This window comes from Colius striatus, unplaced genomic scaffold (genome assembly GCF_028858725.1).
Source record: "Colius striatus isolate bColStr4 unplaced genomic scaffold, bColStr4.1.hap1 scaffold_43, whole genome shotgun sequence".
Classification (NCBI taxonomy): Eukaryota; Metazoa; Chordata; class Aves; order Coliiformes; family Coliidae; genus Colius; species Colius striatus.
The window spans coordinates 126322-143456 of record NW_026908524.1 but is presented as its reverse complement, the minus strand read 5'-3'; the positions used below and the strand labels follow the sequence as shown (position 1 = coordinate 143456).

General features: G+C 55.4%; 1 pseudogene; it reads right to left on the bottom strand.

The window, feature by feature from the left end:
* Positions 1–370: 370 nt before the first annotated feature.
* Positions 371–10159, bottom strand: LOC133629399 (E3 ubiquitin-protein ligase RBBP6-like; annotated as a pseudogene).
* Between the last annotated feature and the right edge of the window lie 6976 nt (positions 10160–17135).

The following is a 17135-nucleotide window of genomic DNA, read 5'->3' as shown; positions in this document are numbered from 1 at the left end:
GGGGAAAGCACCACAACTCATTCCCTACTCTTAGGAGCTGTGAGCCCTCAAAGCCTTCTGAGGGCTTTCAGAGCATCACCTTGACAGATCAGGGTGGAAGGTGCTGGAGAAGGACTCCAACCACCAGCCCTGGGTGTCTCCCTAACATGCCTCTTCTTTCCATCTCTGCACCTCTTCTTCCTTCCTATTGGGTCCCCACGGCAGCTGAAAGTGTCTCTGCAGGGCAGGGCAGGAGGCACGAGCAGGACAGCGGCTGCTTACCTTTGGCACCTCTATTGCCCAGACAACCACTTTGGATTTTCCCCTTTGGCCGCGCTTCTTTCGGGTCACTGTCTGCCACTCGGGACCGTCTGTGTCCTCCGAGTCCTCGTCAGACCCATTTACACCTGCAAGACAGGCACACAGGTCAGCATTCAGACAGCCCACACAGTGCAGCTGCCACACAGCAGGCCAGGCAATGAGATCCTTTCCTAGAGAGGTGACACTAAGCACTTGCTACGCATTCCATGGGGATGCTCCTCCATCAGGTTCCCCAGGATGTCACGAAGGGTCAAGTCCCGTCACACACCCTTCATGCCTGGGGAGAAACCAGCCCACCTCTGGGAATGCAACAGGAGCAGGCCCAAGTTCAGCAGCAGCCCCTCAAACACAGTGATCCTTTCCCCAGCAGCAGAGGCAAGACAGTCCTGTCCAAGTGCTGACCAAAACTGCCCCAAGTGGAGCAGCAGCCGTTTGTCGTGGCCCCAGCCCAGCCAGGTGCCCAGCAGCCCGGCACAGCCCTTACCTGCCGCGCCACGCGCATGGCTGCCCGCCGCCAGCAGCCCCGCAGCATCCCTGCTGGCAGCCGTGTGCTCAGCCGCTGCCGCCGCCTCCAACAGCCCCCGCTCAGGGGCAGCAGCGCCGGCCGCCTGCGGAGGGGCATCAGCTGGGGCGGCTGCAGCCGGGCAGAGCCCAGCGGGCACATCCCGCGCGGCACCCGGCAGCGCTGCCTCAGCCCGGGGCTCTGCCTGCGGGGATGGCGGCAGCGCAGCGGCGCTCTGGGCATAGCTCGGCTTCTGCCCGGCTCCTGGCGCTGCCGGCGCTGCTGCCGGCCGCTGCTCTGCGTCGGCGCCTGAGCCTGAGCCCTGTGCGGGGCTGGCTGCAGCGCTGCCGGGACACTCTGTGCTCTGCACGGGGACAGAAACAGCAGCAGGGACGCTGCTTTCCCCTGCACATCCTGTTGTCTCTTGTCTGTCAGCGTCATCCTCCAAGGGGCTGGGCTGAAATGTCATCGCTGACACCTCTGGAAGGTCAGCCTCTGGGCATTCCTCTTCCAACGAGGAACACAGACTCTGAGGGACACAGGCTTCCGTCTGGGGCCACGATTCCTTCTCTGTGTCTCCTTCCTCCAGCGCTTCCTCAGCAGCAGTGGCCGGTTCCTCACGGTCTCTGGCCTGCGCTTTTCGGGAGGAATAGAGCCACCAGCAGCCCAGCAGTGCCAGCGCTCCGGGCACGGCGTATGGGATCACGCTGCAGAAGCGCAGAGACATTGCACACAGCCTCAGCAGGATCTAGCAGGAGACACAGACAGCACGTTCAAATAGACACAGGGAAAGAAACAGGAAGGCAAAAGTTTCAGAAAAGCCTTGAGGCTCCTGTTTGGGCCCAAACCCTCCTCTGTAGCTCCCAGTGCCTCCTTTTTGGGCCACAATCAGAACTAGCACAGAGCAACACTACTCATAGCCCTGGCCAGCCTAGGGATGTGCAAGAGTTCAGCCTAGAGATGGATCACGAGGTACAGAGTTGGATCATCCTTACCTTTGGAAGAGGCTGGAGAAGTGGGCAGCAAATGAGAGATGGTTGGAAGCAAGCAGGAAGGCAAGTAGCCAAAGAAGGAGCTGAGTCCTCCTGAGGGCAGCTCAGCCCAACTGGCTCTGGCTGTCCCGCTCTGAGGCTCTACAGCCCCTGGCCAGGTGAGGTCACAACGCCGGGTGGGGTCTGGAACAGCCCCTGTGTGACATCAGCAGCGCCCTAAGGTCTCCCTCTCCCTTGGTGACGCCCACAGCGCTCCCCCTCCCCTGGGATGGCCTCTGGCATCACTACTAGCCATAGTTTAGAACTACTGCTAGAGGCACAGCATTGTTCACACTGACAGGAAAAGTCTAACACTGAGCAGGGCTGCAGGGAGGAGGCAGCTGGGGTGCAAGAAATCCGCTCCACAGTGGCTCCCTGGGACACCAGCACGGAGGCCGGGACAGAGCGGAGACTCTGTGGGCAGGTCCTGTCAGCTCTTGCAGAAGAAGGGAGCTGCATGGTACTACAGAACTCTCCTGACAACACAACATACAGCTTGTGAGTTCCAAGTGCCAATCAGGACTCAATAACCAGTGTGACTTTCAAGCAGGGATTCTTTTTGGCAGCGCTGGGCACACAGGGGATGGCTCCACCAGGTGTGTGCCCTGCTTAGAGCAAAACTTTCTACATGTGCCCAGACTAGATCTGCATGTTCATTGCACTTCTTCATGAGTTTCCCCCATTGTCCTGCCTCAGTCTGCCCAGGCCACTGACGACTTATTTCATAGAGACTGATGTCACTCACCCACGTCAATGACAGCAGGTGGTTCTCCTTCACTCAGCTCCAGAGGGTAACCTCCAGGGGCATCTCCACTCAGGGAATTACCAGACATACCGCAATTGCCCTGGGCCCATGGCTCCAGCCTGGCCAGGGCCCTCTGAAGAGCCGTCCTGCCCTCAAGCACATCTACACACCTGCCCAGCTTGGTGGGATCATCATACTCCCTGAGGGTGGTGGTTTAGCCCTGACTGAGTGCCAGGTGCCCACCAAGTTATAACATCACTCTCCCTCCTAACCTGGACAGGGGAGAGAGAAATATAACGAGTGGGTTTGTGTATTGAGACAGGGACAGGGAGATGGCTCGGCAATCACCGTCATGGGCAAAACAGACTCAACCTGTGGAGAAAAAGGTTGGATTTATGAAGAAACGATAAGAACAAGGAAATGAGAAACAAAATAATCTTAAAACACCTCCCCCCACCCCTCCATCTTCCCCTGCACCCCCTGCCCCCCCCCGCCTCAGCTACCTAAAACCTGGCCCAGGCAGAACCACTACAGGGGTGACCTTCACCTCGACCGGTGACAGCCAGGAGACCGAGACCTTGCACGACGATGGCCGTGTGGCCTCGATCTTGGCCGACTGTCACGGCTGCTGCCTTTGCCTCTCCATGGGGGTGGCGGCGAAGGGTTTTCTTAGCTTTTAAGGAACTTTGACATGATTCCACACACGTTCTTCAGCATCATTCCCCCTCTGAAGGTCTTTCATCAGTTTCAGATTTCCTTAAAAACGACCTTGATCTTGTAATTCCGGAGACAAAAACTGACCAATACTCACAAAAGCCACCAGTCTGCAGTCTGGGTGAAAGTCTCTCTGTGCTTTTACACGAGACAGACCAAAGAGGAGATGAAGACCATTTCTCTCACTGAAATGCTCCAAAGTGCTTTGGGGTAATGGTTACCCCAAATCAGAACAGGGAGATGCAGAAAACCCAGCACCTACACCTTTTCACTTTCTCTCCTCCTCACGCCTGCCAGGTGGTGAACGGGGTCTTCACAGAGCAGATTTAGTCAAGAGACACCTGCTCCTGAGCAACTGCTGCCCCATTACAACTCTCAGCCAGCTGTCACCTCTGCCACACTGGAGCTACTCACCTACACAAGATTCCCCTATCACTGCCAATCACCTTGGATCATCCCTCATGATCCAGGTGTGGAGTGGAACTCCTCCCGAGTTCCCCACACAACCTGCTTCTCCACCACAGACGTGTCAGGCAGTTGGATAGCTTCTTTTCAGCCCTTCTGTATTCTGTCAGTTCCTTTGCCAAATCCCTGCCAAAGCAGGCGACAGGTTCCCTGGCAGCCCGGCTGCCACAGATGCTGCACCAGGGCCCAACAATGGCAAAGCAGCAGCAGGCCAAGAAGCTGGAGAAGCTGGTGGGATGATGGGTGGATCCTGCTGGCTGGAAATGGTTGGCTGGAGAAGAGGTTGCAGGTTGTGTGTTCTCACTTGTCTGAGGAGTGTGGCTGGAGGTGGAGGCGGCGGCAGCTGCTGCTGAGGCTGCTGCTGAATCTGCTGACTGCAGCCAGTGTCATTCCTCAAGTTGTTCACAATCTGGAGGCAGAAACACTGTTAGAAAAAGGCACCATGAAACTTTAGGAGAACAAAAGCCTCCACAGAGGCTATCCCTGTACTGGCTGTCAATCCTAAAATCAACCCAGAGACAGATACATGAGCACATCCCACTAAAGGCTGATAAGAATGACTGGTCACCCAGAGCAGCTGCATTCAAAGCACTTGAGTGTTAACAGCCCATCGGAAAGGGAGGCAGTTGTGTGGAACAAGCGTGACCTGAACTGGCCACATTGTCTGTAAGGAGCTGTCAGCTTCTCTAACAACAGATCATGGCCTGGAGAAGCCAGTTGGGCCTCAGCCCATTGAGCCTTGCCTAAGGAGACCTCAGTGAACATTTCCTTCCCTTCCAACTGGTTGCAAACAGACATTCCTCACAAACCCTCTCCACCCAAGCCATGGGGCTACCTTGCACAGGACTTGTTGGCCTCCTAAGAGTCAGGAGAAATGTCTGTCTGATGACACGTTGGGCACTGATGTTCCTCAGATTCCAGCAGTGCTGTTCTAATACCTGTGATGAATTAGAACCATCAGAATAGCTCTGAGCCAAACTAAGGAAACGTTTAGGGTTCAAGTCAATGACAATCAATTACAAAAGCATGTGGCTTAAATGCCTGCCTGTCTGTCTGTGGCAGACCCCAGTAAGTCACCAGAGCTGGCTGTACAGTTTTGTGGGAGACAAAAGGGCTGTGGGCAGCCTAAATGCCTTCCATATCCAATCTGGAATTCACCTGCACCATTATGCTCTCTTCTCATACTCCACCTTCTGCCTGTAGAGATCATTGAAGCAGAGACGTTCCAAGGGAAAAAAGAGCTGGCTGCCTTTTGTTTCTGTCTTTAGCACGAGAAGAGCCCTTTGCTGTTCTGAGGGTACTTCAGTTTTCAGTAGAACAGGTAACAGAGTCGCTGTGTCATCTATTTCAGCTTTCACAAGATCAGATGTGATGTTTGGAGTTAACAAACGTGGCAGTAACACTTACAGTCGTCACAGTCACCGTTTTGACAGCAGGGAATAACAGCTGCGTCCATCATTAACTCTTTACACAGGGGACATAACAGCTCCTCAAGAACAGGAACATCTGAAGAGGAGGAGGAGGAGGAGGAGGATGGCTCCTGTGGCAAGAAGGGAGGCTTTTCCTTCTTCTTCCGAGCCTAAGCTGCCCTGGGGGGAGGGAGGGTGGGGAAAGAGAAACATTAAAGACTGGGAAAGGAAAAGTCATCCTCTCAGACTAGTCAAATCCCTTTCTGACAGCTGGAAATGCATGGAATGAATCCCACCTCTGCTCTGGAAGAGGGTCAGTGCAAAATGCAGGCTCACAAGGAGTTTAGTCTCCGAGTCATCACATTTCAGAGAAGGAGGAAGTCTTTGTAACAGCTTCTGCAAAAGGAGCCCTATGACAGAAAACCACAAGTGCTCCCAATCCCTTTCTCAAACAGCCACTCTTGTCAGCACACAGCAGCACCTGCTCAGTTCAGAGCAACAGCACAACTTCAGCCTGTTTCACACGTGCCATCTGATCAAAGGCAGAGGAAATCTCCAGCCAGCAGCCAGTGGTGAAAGTTGACAAGAAGCCTTTGAAACTTCAACCAGAGGCAAAAGGAGCTTTCCAAGAGAAAGACTCCCCAGGAACAGCACTGAACTCTTGGTCAGAAATGCAGGTTCTTGGCACACCACAAGATGAAGCAACTTCCAGGGGCACCAACAGCAGCACTGCACTGTCTTCATATTGGAACGGACGACAGATGGGAAGGTTGAGATACATTGACACTGCTGCCTCCCTCACAAGGACAGATGCTGGCCCGTCTCTCTCTCACACACACACACGGTTCCTCTCGCTCACTCTCTGGCCAGTCCAATTAGCTCCCCACTTACGCGTTACTGGCTGCGATGGCGTATTTCCCGTCGCTCGTCAGCATCGCGCCCTTCGTGTTGGGATCATCCACCTCCACCATGAAACTCCTGGGAATTCCAGTGCTCCTTTTCATTCTGGGAACAGCATCACAAGGGATCAGAACTTCAAATGAAGCACTTGCAGCTAGACTCTAAAGCCTGAACATCAAAATGCTGTGTTCTCAGAGTCCAGTGACTGTGGAAATCTCTCTGTGCACAGACACTGCTCTCTCGTGGTACAATGAGTGTAGCTGAAAGGCTTTCAGCCCAAAGTCCTGTGACTCAGGAGCCCTGTAAAGAAAAACCAGAAGAACTCATCAGGCTGCTGTCTTGAAAACCAGCAAGAACAAGCCCAAGCGCATCATCTGAAATCTTCCCATTGCCGTGGTTTGCACCCTACGTCCCGGCAGGCCTAAAAGTGTAACTCTGCTGTGGGTGAGATCTATTCACATCTACTCCATGGTAAGAAAAGCTAACAGCAGCTGGAAGGAGACAGACAGAATCTGAATGCCTCTGCAAACCAACAGCCAGGAAGAAAGGTGAACATACTGAAACCCCTCCCAAAGAACGTGATGTTTCTTGGATATTCACAGAGCAGACGTTTGGCTGGTGGCTTTAACTCCTGCAGGTGGGATTCTTCTGTCTATAACCGATGAGTTCTTAGGGATCAAGGCATTCTCATTGGTGTATTCTGAAAGCAAAGTCAGCACAGAAAAAACTATCAGTCAGTTTGTGAGCAAGTGTCTGAATGTGGAGTGTCAGAGCCCTTCAGAGAACCCCGCTACAGACAGGACAGCCCCATGTTACATCTAACATCGTGCACTCCTCATCTCAACACACGAGCTGCAGGCTGCAAGACATCTTCAGGTCTGGGAATCAAACACAAGCAGCAAAACCTTCATTTGTCCCAAGAGATGAGCCCCAAAGAGCAGGGCCCTGAGGCCCCGCGCCCGCCGCCCCCAAAGCACTCACTAGAATAGAAAGAGAACAAAACTGCAACAGACCCAAAAGCCTCACACACCCACGTGTGGCAAGAGTAACTGACTGCAAGCCCACTTAGAGGGGTGCACCCTAAACCACACCTGCAATAGAACAGGTTGTTGTCATACAAACAGGTACTGAGGAGAATTGAACTGGACTAGAACTATGAGCTCATTTCACAGATACTAAAGCACTGCTGTTGCACAGGAAAGGTCCCTCAGAACAGGAGATTACTGTCTTGTGCATTACCAACTGAAGAAGGGAAACCAAGAGCAAGCAGGTGTCTTGCTGAGGACAGCAGACCACATTACAAGGATCACAAGTGCATCTTGAGGACAACGGCTGGTAATGCATCTGTGACACCTCTGTCTCTGAGAGGAAAATCATGTCTTTGAAATCCTTAGGAAAAGCTCTCCAGAAACTCATTTCCACCATGGGTCAAATCCCTGCTCCTGAAGCCCTGCATTTCATTCTAATGGTTTACACACACTGACTAAACACCCAGTAGCGGGAAAAGTAAAGAAAATAGCGTCCCTGTTTTAAATTCACCTTCATACAACAAGCTGACACAAGACATGCCAGGGGATTTAGATGCACTAGACAGAAAACAGCAAGGCTGCTGCTGACTTTGAGCTGAATGTCATGACGGCATTGAGCTAGATCTTTGCCAGGCCCGGAGTGCTTCACCACCGCGGCACTCTCAGCAGAAACACCCTCTTTGTAGAGAAATGGAGAGAAGAGGCAATCACAAAACGACAGCTGGAGACTGCCAACACACAAACAGTAACCCAAAAGTACTTCAGACTGCCGCTCAGTCATGGGCTTTGGAAGGCATTTGCAGTAGTTCTCCACACAGTGCTCTGTATTACACCTTGGTAGTTTAGACTTGGCTCTGCAGATGGATTACCAGCCTGGCTAAGAGCTCCAGCTGCACTGTGCCTCACCACTACTACCTTGTCAAGTCTGGATGTTGGCTCACACACACAGGAACTGGACTGACCCAAAAACCACAACCTGGGCTCTGCAGCACCGATGATCCAAGTGAGTTCAGGTGGAAACACATTTCTGAGCCATGCTCCTTTCTCCAAGACTATACATCCCAGTCAGAGAGAAACTCAAACAGGCTGTGCAAACACCCCAGGAAGTCCATCCTATGAATACATCAAGCACTTCTGACTGTTTTAATTGTGGTAACTCACCTCTCCTTTCCTGAGCCATAGAAAAGAGCTAGAATGGCTGCTACAGTGAGTAGAAGCTACTAATTTGTTGTAGAAGTTGGAAATGTAATTATAGATGGTAATATGAAAAAAAAAAATCACCTGAGATTTCCTGCACAAGGTCAATGGAAAACAAACAAAACACTCCCAACAGAGCTGGCTGAAATTCCCCAAGGTTAGGAAGAGACGCAGCACTGCAAATGCCATGTCGAATACACGTGAACAGTGATGATGAGAAAAAGATCCAAAAAGGAACAACAGGAAAGTTGTAAAGATCACTTCTGAAAATCAACTCCTGATGCCTCTTATGACCGTGTTTACAAGGGCATGTGTCCCCCATCTCCCTTCCGCAAATGCACAGCTGGATTCCACACCCCACACAGGAGAGTCACTGGGCTGCTGGGATCAGTCACACACATGACTGAGGGAAACGAAGGCGTCCGAAGGAAGGGATTTGACCAAGGGAACCCAACACAGACAAACCCATTCCCTGTGTTGCTTTCACCAGCAAATAGAAATCACGTTCTCTTTCTTTAGCGTGGTGGGAACAGCAGCTCAGCAGCGGGTTTGTAGGCACAAATGTGACATGGACCAGCCAGCTTGAATAAAGATGGTAGGGACAAGTTAATGCAGCTGGCAAGCTACTTCCAATTATCAGAAACAGCTGCTGCAAGGTAATCAATTGGGCCCTGGGTGATCACAGGGGTGAAAGCAGCATCTAAGGAAGTAGCTAGCAAAGGAAGGGTGGGTTTGAGTCAACACTGTTGGTGGCATTACATTGCCCGTGTATGTCTCTGCACGTGCATTACCTAGCTTCTCTACATCTTGGGATGAATATTGCTTGCACCGTTACAACAGGCCTGGAGCAGCTGCCAGAGCTCCCAAGGCACAGCCAAGCCCCAGCTGTGTGTCCCCCAGCTCCCCTCACCCAGCTCCAGGCCCCCAGCACGGCTCCGGCCGGCTGCCCCCTGCTCACCATCGCGGGTTCGTGGCAGAGGGCGATGACGGCTCTGAGCACCAGGCACCGCATCACGCTGCTCTCGCTCCCCAGGTACCTCGGTTCCAGCTGCAGGGCGCGTTCACCACAGGGCTCATGTCAGGGCAGGCCAGGAGCTGAAACACACCGAGTACTCACCCTCTGCCCCAGTGACTGCTCTCCCCCCCTATCTCCTCCCAGCAACCAGGCTCACCTCGACCTGGAACGCCGTGGCAGGGACCTCCCAGCAAGGCTGCTCCCTGCTCAGCAGATTCACCAGGCAGTGAATCAGTTTCTAACATGAGCCCCTCGCGGCACCACACATCTCTCTGGCAGGGGGTGGGGGGAAAAAGGGCACCGATAACCCCAAGCAAGGTGGGCCAGGCCCTGGACTGACTAGCTGAGGGCTGGACTTCTCAGGAGAAAGGTAGTGCCCAAGACCAGCAAAAAGCACCCTTCCTGCCCCAAAGCCTCCTGACGACACTCTTTTGCTGCCCACGGGCCAGTCGTCTCCCCGGCTCTGTCTCTGGCCCTCGCTGCATCCTGCCTGGCCCTGGGACGGACGCCCCATCCTGAGCCCTCAGCCCAGGCCCACGGGAGGGGACGCTGGTGCTTTGGGGGGTGTCTGCTCCCGGGCACCCACCTCTGCCAGGCTTCTCCAATCTGCCGGGCGAGCCCTTGGTGACAAGCCCCTCTCACCCAGCACCAAGGGCATTTGCGGGGGTGTCCTGTTTGCAGAGGACAAATGTTGGAGGGAGCAGAGAGAAGGGGGCTCTCACCTGGCCAGCAGCCCCATGGCGCTGTGCCGGGTCTCAGGGTGGAGCAGTGCTTCCCAGCCGTGCTTGCGCTCGAATTCACGCACCTCGGCCTCGTAACCCAGGTAGTACAGCAGCTTCCTCAGGGTCCGCATCGCAAACCCGCGCCCAGGTCACACTGGGAGCCCCTGGCCTCAGCTCCAGAGCCGTGTCAGGGATGGCAGGACCGGCACGGGGCACCTGCCGGGGATGATGGGAGAGCGGCCTTCCTGCTGCCATTCTCAGGGCCCAAAGCGTCACGGGCAGCACCCAGCCCCTCGTGCCCCTGCACACAGCCTGCGCTTGAGGCCCAGCAGCCCCATGCTGAGGGTCCCACCCGCGTGCTGCGGCCACAGGAGCCCTCAGAGCCCGACAACGGCTGCCCAGAGGGGAGCCAGAGCCCCGCACAGCCAATGGCAGCGCAGCAGGCGGGCACAGCCCTGATGGACGTGTGAGCGCAGCCAATCAGAGGCCGCGGCGCCTCAGGGAGGGCGGGCCCAGCGCAAGGCGGTGACAGGCCTGCAGCCAATCAGAGGCGGCGGAGCCTCAGGGCGGGCTCTGCAAAGCCCCTGAGCCACAGGCAGAGGCAGAGCGAGAGAGACGGGAGCTGCTGGACACAGGCCCCCAGGGGTGAGTGCTGAGGGGCCGGCACATGGCTGTGGGCAGCGAAGGCTGCGGCCCTGCAGAGGAGAAGGCTGAGCTCAGGCGCCCTTCTCAGTGCAGAGGGCTCCCTGCAGGGCAGGGGGCGAGAGGCTGGGGCCGGCGTGTGCTGCGTGGTGGGCAGGGACGGGACACGGGGTGCCGGGCACACGCTGACACAGGGGAAGCGCCGCTGGAACAGCAGGAGAAGCTTCGTGACTGTGACACAAGGCCCTGAGCTGTGGATGGGCACACTGAGCTAAGGACTGCGCCTCAGCCAGCACCAGAGACCCCCAGAGACCCTCCCTCGAGCGGTTTGGGGCTATCGGGAGGCTCTGTGGGCTACTGGGAGGAACTGGGTGTTGGTGGGGGTGACTGGGAGTTACTGGGGGGGCTCTTTGGGAGGCACAAGGGGCTACTAATGGGTGAACTGGGAGTCACTGGGCTGTGCTGGAGGCTACTGGGAAGTACTGGGTGTTACTGGAGGTGAACAGATTTACTGGGGAGCTATTTGGGGCTACTAAGGGATGAACTGGAGGCTACTGGGAGGCACTGGGAAGTCCTGGGTGTTACTGGGGCCTATCTGGGGCTTCCGGAGGCTACTGGGAGGGACAAGGGGCTACTGAGAGGTGAACTGGGGGAAACTGGCGGCTACTGGAAGTGAGCTGGTAAATACTGGGGAGCACTGGGAGTTTCTGGGGGAAAACTGGGAGCTACTGGGGAACTATTAGAGCCTTGTGGGGACTCCTGAGAGGCACAAGCGACTCCTGAGGGGTCAACTAGGATCTTCTGGGAGGCACTGGGAGCTCCCGGGCTGGTTTCTGTGGGGAGGGGTCCCCTGTGTGACCCCCACACACACTCTCTGCCCCCCCAGTCTCAGCACTATGGGACCATGTCCCTGGGCACTCCCCAGCCTTTCCGAGCTCTGAGTGCTCTCAGAGCGCTGCTGCCACTCGGACACGCCGCCTTGCGCATGGGAGGGGGCAGGTCTGGCGTGGGGAGGGGGCGGCTGGGTGGCCAAGACCCCCCTTAATGTAGGACCCCCCAAGCCCAGGGTTGCTGTCCTGCTATCGGCCGGGGCTGCCCCGCACCCAGCAGCCCAACGGCAGCACCTTGAGCATCGGCTGCAGCAGCGGCAGCGTGAGGGGCTTCCTCAGCCAGGACACGCTGATGGTGGGGAGGGGGCACAGCAGGGGAGGAACATGGAGGAGGATTTTGCCACAAGCATTTTGTGGCGTGGGGAGGGACTTCTGGGGCTTCATAAGCCAGAAAAAAATGACTGGGGGAAGGAGGCATTTTGGGGTGTTTGGGGATATTGAGGAGTCTTGGTGGGTTTTGGGTCCCCTTCTCACCCTGAGCCCCTCCCCTGGTGTTAAACATGTCGGTGCCAGAGCAAACGCTCAGCTTTGAGTGGGGGTTTGGGGCCTTTTGAGTTGTTTTGAGACCCTGATGAGTCTTGGGGAGTGTTTTGGAGTGTCTTGTGGGGGTTTTAGGGTGCCCCCTGCCCTCAATTTCCCCCCAGGAGTTGAACATCTTGGTGCTGGAGCAGTCGTTGGCCGAGGCCCTGGAGCTGCAGGGTTTCGCCTTTGCTGCCGCCCGTTTCCATGGGCTGTTTGGTTTGGCCGTTCAGGCGGTGCCAGCCTGTGTCAACACAATGTGCCGGCGCCTCCTCAGCAGCAACGTCTTCACCTTCCGCCTCCAAGGTACGGAGGGGACCCCAAAATCCCCCCTCCTCGAGCAGGACACTCATGACTTGCTACTGACAGGGGCAGCCCACGGTTGAGTGCTGTGGCCTGTCGTGCATCTACACCTCGTCTCAGCACTTTTGCAACTGCATCCTGACACAGATGGGCTCAGGAACAAGCGCTGCTGCGCTGCCCTGACATGGGGCCATTTTTATCCCACCTTCAGGGCCCTTTCAGTGGCACCAACCCCGGCAGCAGCAGCAGTGGGCAGGTTTGAGCCCTGCCAGTTCCCCATCCAGAAGCTGCTGGTTTCGTTAGTTGTGTCCAGCAGCTGCTGCAGGCTCTGATGGGAAAAGTGCCTGGAGCAGCAGGACTCTGCAGCAGAGCTGAGCTCTGCCCCTCTCCTTCACTGCAGAGTCTCAGCAGCAGTCATCAGGCAGCAGTGAGGAGCAGCTGCAGTTATAGCAGTGTTTCTTTGCCCCGTTGGACTGTGTAAGATTGACCAGAGGCTCCTGTTATGTTTTGCAGCTCTGGGGCCTCTGTACTGGTGCTGCACAACTGCAGTGTTACGTGTGCAATGGAACCTCTGCCATGGGAAGTTAGTGACAAAGAATTACAAGCAATTCCAAAGAGAAAACAAAAGCAAAGGCCCCTTTGCCTCCTGGTGTCTGTGCAGCACGGCCTGGCTCCCCTCCCTGTGCCCTGCAGCTAAGGGCCATCTCACCAGCCCAGCCCTGGCTGGAAACCCAGCCCCAGGACACGGGGGCTCTCAGCCCCCTCCATGGCCATGCCGGACTTGCACAGAGGGGTGAGAGCAAATGGTCTGCCTGTGGGTCTCATGGCTGCTCTCAGCCTCCTCAGCCATCCTCACTGGTGTCTGTTAAAGTCCTTAGATGGAGGGGAACCAGGACACCGTTTGGGGTTTGCCGGTGCTGCTGGGTTTGCCAGATTTGGCCCTGGCTGTGGGCTACAGTGGGTCCTGCAGCATCCCTGGGATCCCATCCCCCGAACCCAGAGGGACAGGCTGACCCCCCCCAAGAGGGTTTTCTCAGCAGCACGACCCCAGGGAGTCCCCCCGATGCTGAGGTGACAGCAAAGGCCTCCTCCTCACAAGAGAGAGAGAGAGAGAGACCTGTGTGAGGACAGAGATGTTACAGTCAGCTCAGCGCACTGACCAGATGCCCGTTTGCCATCATAGAACTCCAGTAACAGAGTCCATGCAGCTGCTCTCCATTGCCTTTGTCCAGCTGCTGTGTGTGTTGCACTTCTGCCACTGAAGCAGGAGCCTTGTAATGCCTCGGACCCAAAAACTCTGGCTTCTGTCTGATGCTGTGGCCCGGTCATATGCCAGGGGTCTCAGGAAACTGTATCATCTACAACTGTTCCTTCTCATTGCAGGGGATGTCCTCACCTAGCAGGGGGCAATTGTGCATCTTCAATCAGAGCGTTTTGGGAGGCCTCAAAGGCTTCTTGTTGCTGTTTGGTCCCCTGCCCAACAACCTTCTTCCTAATCAGTTTCTGCAAAGGGCACGTTAACACTGCCAGGTGTGGGGTCAAAGCCTTCCAATGCCCTAAAAGTCCCCAGAAGGTCTGTACTGGCTTCACTGTCCTTGGCACAAGAAAGCACTGAACTGTTTGCTACACTTTATTTGGTGTTGGTCTAGTCTGGCCATGCCAGACTGTTCCCCAGAATTCCCCAGGAATACCAGGGCCCTGTGTTCTCTTTGGATTCAGTGCCCAACCTCAGCCCTGTGAGTATGTTTTTGGTGATCCAGCAGCTATGGCAGCTTCTGGCTGTGAGTCTGCCATCATCAGTAGATCATCAGTGTAACAGTCACCCTGATGGTGGCCAAGCCTAGAGCTGCATCCTTTGGTGTTGACCTTTGGTGGCAAAGGGGAGGAACTGTGTGAGTGGCCCTGAGCCAATACCTGGGAAGTCTATTGCTTTTGCTACCAGGTAAAGGCAAACTGGTGCTGGCTTTCTGAAGCAATTGCAGGCAAGACAAGAGCTCTCATAGGTAGGAGGGGAGCCAGGCAGGAGCTGAGCAGTGCCCAGAGCGCTCCCGGGGAAGCGGCCACAGGCGCTGAGGAAGCGCAGGAGGAACGAGGGATAGAGGAGGAATCCTGCCCCAAAGCAGCAGCCGCCGTCCCTGCTGGCTGTTCTGTCCTCCTGCTTCCTGACAGCGCAGTGTCCCAGGCAGGGCTGAGGCTGAGGTGCCAACCCAGCCCCGCGGCCGGCAGCAGCGCCGGCAGCGCCAGCAGCGTGTGCGGGACCCCGTCGGAGCCGAGCCGTGCCCAGAGCGCTGCTGCGCTGCCGCCATCCCCGCAGGCAGAGCCCCGGGCTGCGAGCGGGGCCGTTGCCGGCTGTGGCACACGCAGCCCCTTCCCCGCCGCTCAGCACACGGCTGCCAGGAGGGATGCTGGCGGCTGGGTGCCGGCGGGCAGCCAAGTGGATGACACGGCAGGTGTGGGCCGCTCGGCCCCATTGGTCTCTGGCTTTTGGCTTCAAGATCCTAGATGGTGTGTGCTGGGGAAGGGCTCACTGTGTGTGAAGGGCTGCTGCTGAACTCGGGCCTCCTGTGGTGGCATTCCCAGAGCTGGGCTGGGTGGTCCCAAGTCGTCAAGGGAAGCTTTCAGTGGGCTCTGTGTGATGGGACTTGACCCTTTCTGACATCCTGGGGAACCTGATGCAGGAGCATCCCAACAGAATGCGTAGCAAGTGCTCAGTGGCATCTCACTACAAAAGGATCTCTTCTCCTGGGCTGGTGTGTGGGAGCTGCGTTGCGTGGGCTGTCTGAATGCTGACATGGTGCCTTTCTGTCAGGTTTAAGTGCAACTAACATGGACTTGGAGGACACAGACGGTCCTCCATCCTGCCGAGGGCCAGACAGTGAGTTGCCAGAACCATCACTGAAAGAAAAAATCCAGGCAGTCTAATGTCCTTGTGTGGGAAATAGAGGTGCCCAAGGTAAGCAGCCACTGTCCTGCTCGTGCCTCCTGCCCTGCCCTACACAGCCATCTCCTGCTTCTTCCATCTCAGGGCCACCCCAGGGAGATACAGAATCAGCCAACGAGGGTTTCAGCATTAGGGCTACACCCTGGAATGGTTGCTGGAGTCCTTTTTCTCCATCGCTTCCCACCCTGATCTGTCAGGATGATGCTTTGAAAGCCTTCAGAAGGCTTTGAGGGTTCACAGTCCCTGAGAGTAGAGAATGAGTTGTGGTGCTTTCCCCTGTGCAGGAGGGTCACGTTGCAGCTGCCTGTCCAAACCCAACCTCCAAATCAGCTGCAGGAACCAGGAAGATGGGCAAAAGAAGCCCCAGGGCACAGTGGTGTTTGATCTACATTTCTCTCCTTGACTCTTGCTTTCTTGTCTTTCATCAAGGTGATAGTTACACATCTGATTGGCAAGCAAGGACAATTTATTAACCGCTTGAGGAGAGAGTCTGGGGCCAAAATTTCTCTCTCAGCGCTCCCTGATGTCAATGACTACGAAGTCTGTCACATCAAAGGTAAGAGGAGCCTTTTTGTTCAGAGTCTAGAGCGTAGCTTGGGGGTTGCAGCTTGGGGGCTGCAGCTGCCCCGTGTCTGCCAAGGACAGGAGCAGGAACTGGCTGCTGCAGCTGCTGTTGGGCATTTGCTGTTCCTTTGAAGGAGAGCCTTTTAAAAACAGCAAAGTGCAGAGAAAATAGAAGACAGACTCCTCTGAGCAAAGCCACTCCATTCTTCAGGTAATCACCCTCCCAATGAAATGCATTTCTCTGCTGTGCTGTGTGTTGGCTGTGAGGGGCAGGAGCTCTGCTCCCGTGCTGCTGAGGAGTCAGCTTTTCTGTGTCAGGGGGGCTCTTTTTTGGGATAGAACTCACTTTTATCACTGAAAATTGGAGGAATCTTGGCACACGACGTGGAAAGGGCTCCTCTCTCTGTGCCTTAGTGCAGTCAGGAGAGCTGCAGTGCCCATTAGTCTTTTTCCTCTCTGCCCTGTGTTTTCCCTTGTGCTGCCTTGAAGATGACTTCACACACAAGTAACTCCTCAACAAGCATCTGGGCCGTAAGTCAAGCAGGACAGTCCTGTTGCAAAGGGCACTTCTGCAGACTCTGCTCTGTCCCACCCTGGAGATGGAGCTGTCCTGGACAAAGCAGGACACAACTCCTGCTCCAGAGAAGCAAAGGGAACAGGATCACAATCAGAATATCAGACCAATCCTAATGGGGCCTGACTCTGTCTGCAAGCCAAAGTGTGCTGAGTCCTGACACTCCCTGCTTTACCCTCCTCTAAGTGGTACAAATGAGGGATTTGTCTGCTCTTCAAATGAGAGACGACTTTCTATGTCTCATTGCCCAGCCAGACACCCAGAGGTGAAGACTGTTAGAACAGGATCCTTCCCTTTCAGATAGCTCCTGCTTGAATATGTGCACTGGGAAATGTCCCGGGGCTGGTCTGGAGCTCTGAATGGCTTTCAGTGCTTTCTTAACAAAGACAGAATTGCCAGGTGTAGGAGGGGAATTGCTGTGTTTCCTGAGAAATCACTGAAAGGAGGAATGGAAAACAGTTCCAACAGGTCTGTGTAAAAGATTCACCGAGGAGGGCAAGGGGAGAGCTCCCCAGCATGGCCGTGGCAACTCAGGATGGCTGCTGCTGCCTCGCGGATCTTGCCATGGGATGTGTAGGAAAGGACCAAACCAAGGCAAAGGGTGAGATCAGGTGGTTTCTGGAGGAACAGAGGTGGGAAAACAGAGAGAAAAGGGGTTGAAAGGAGCAGGTCAC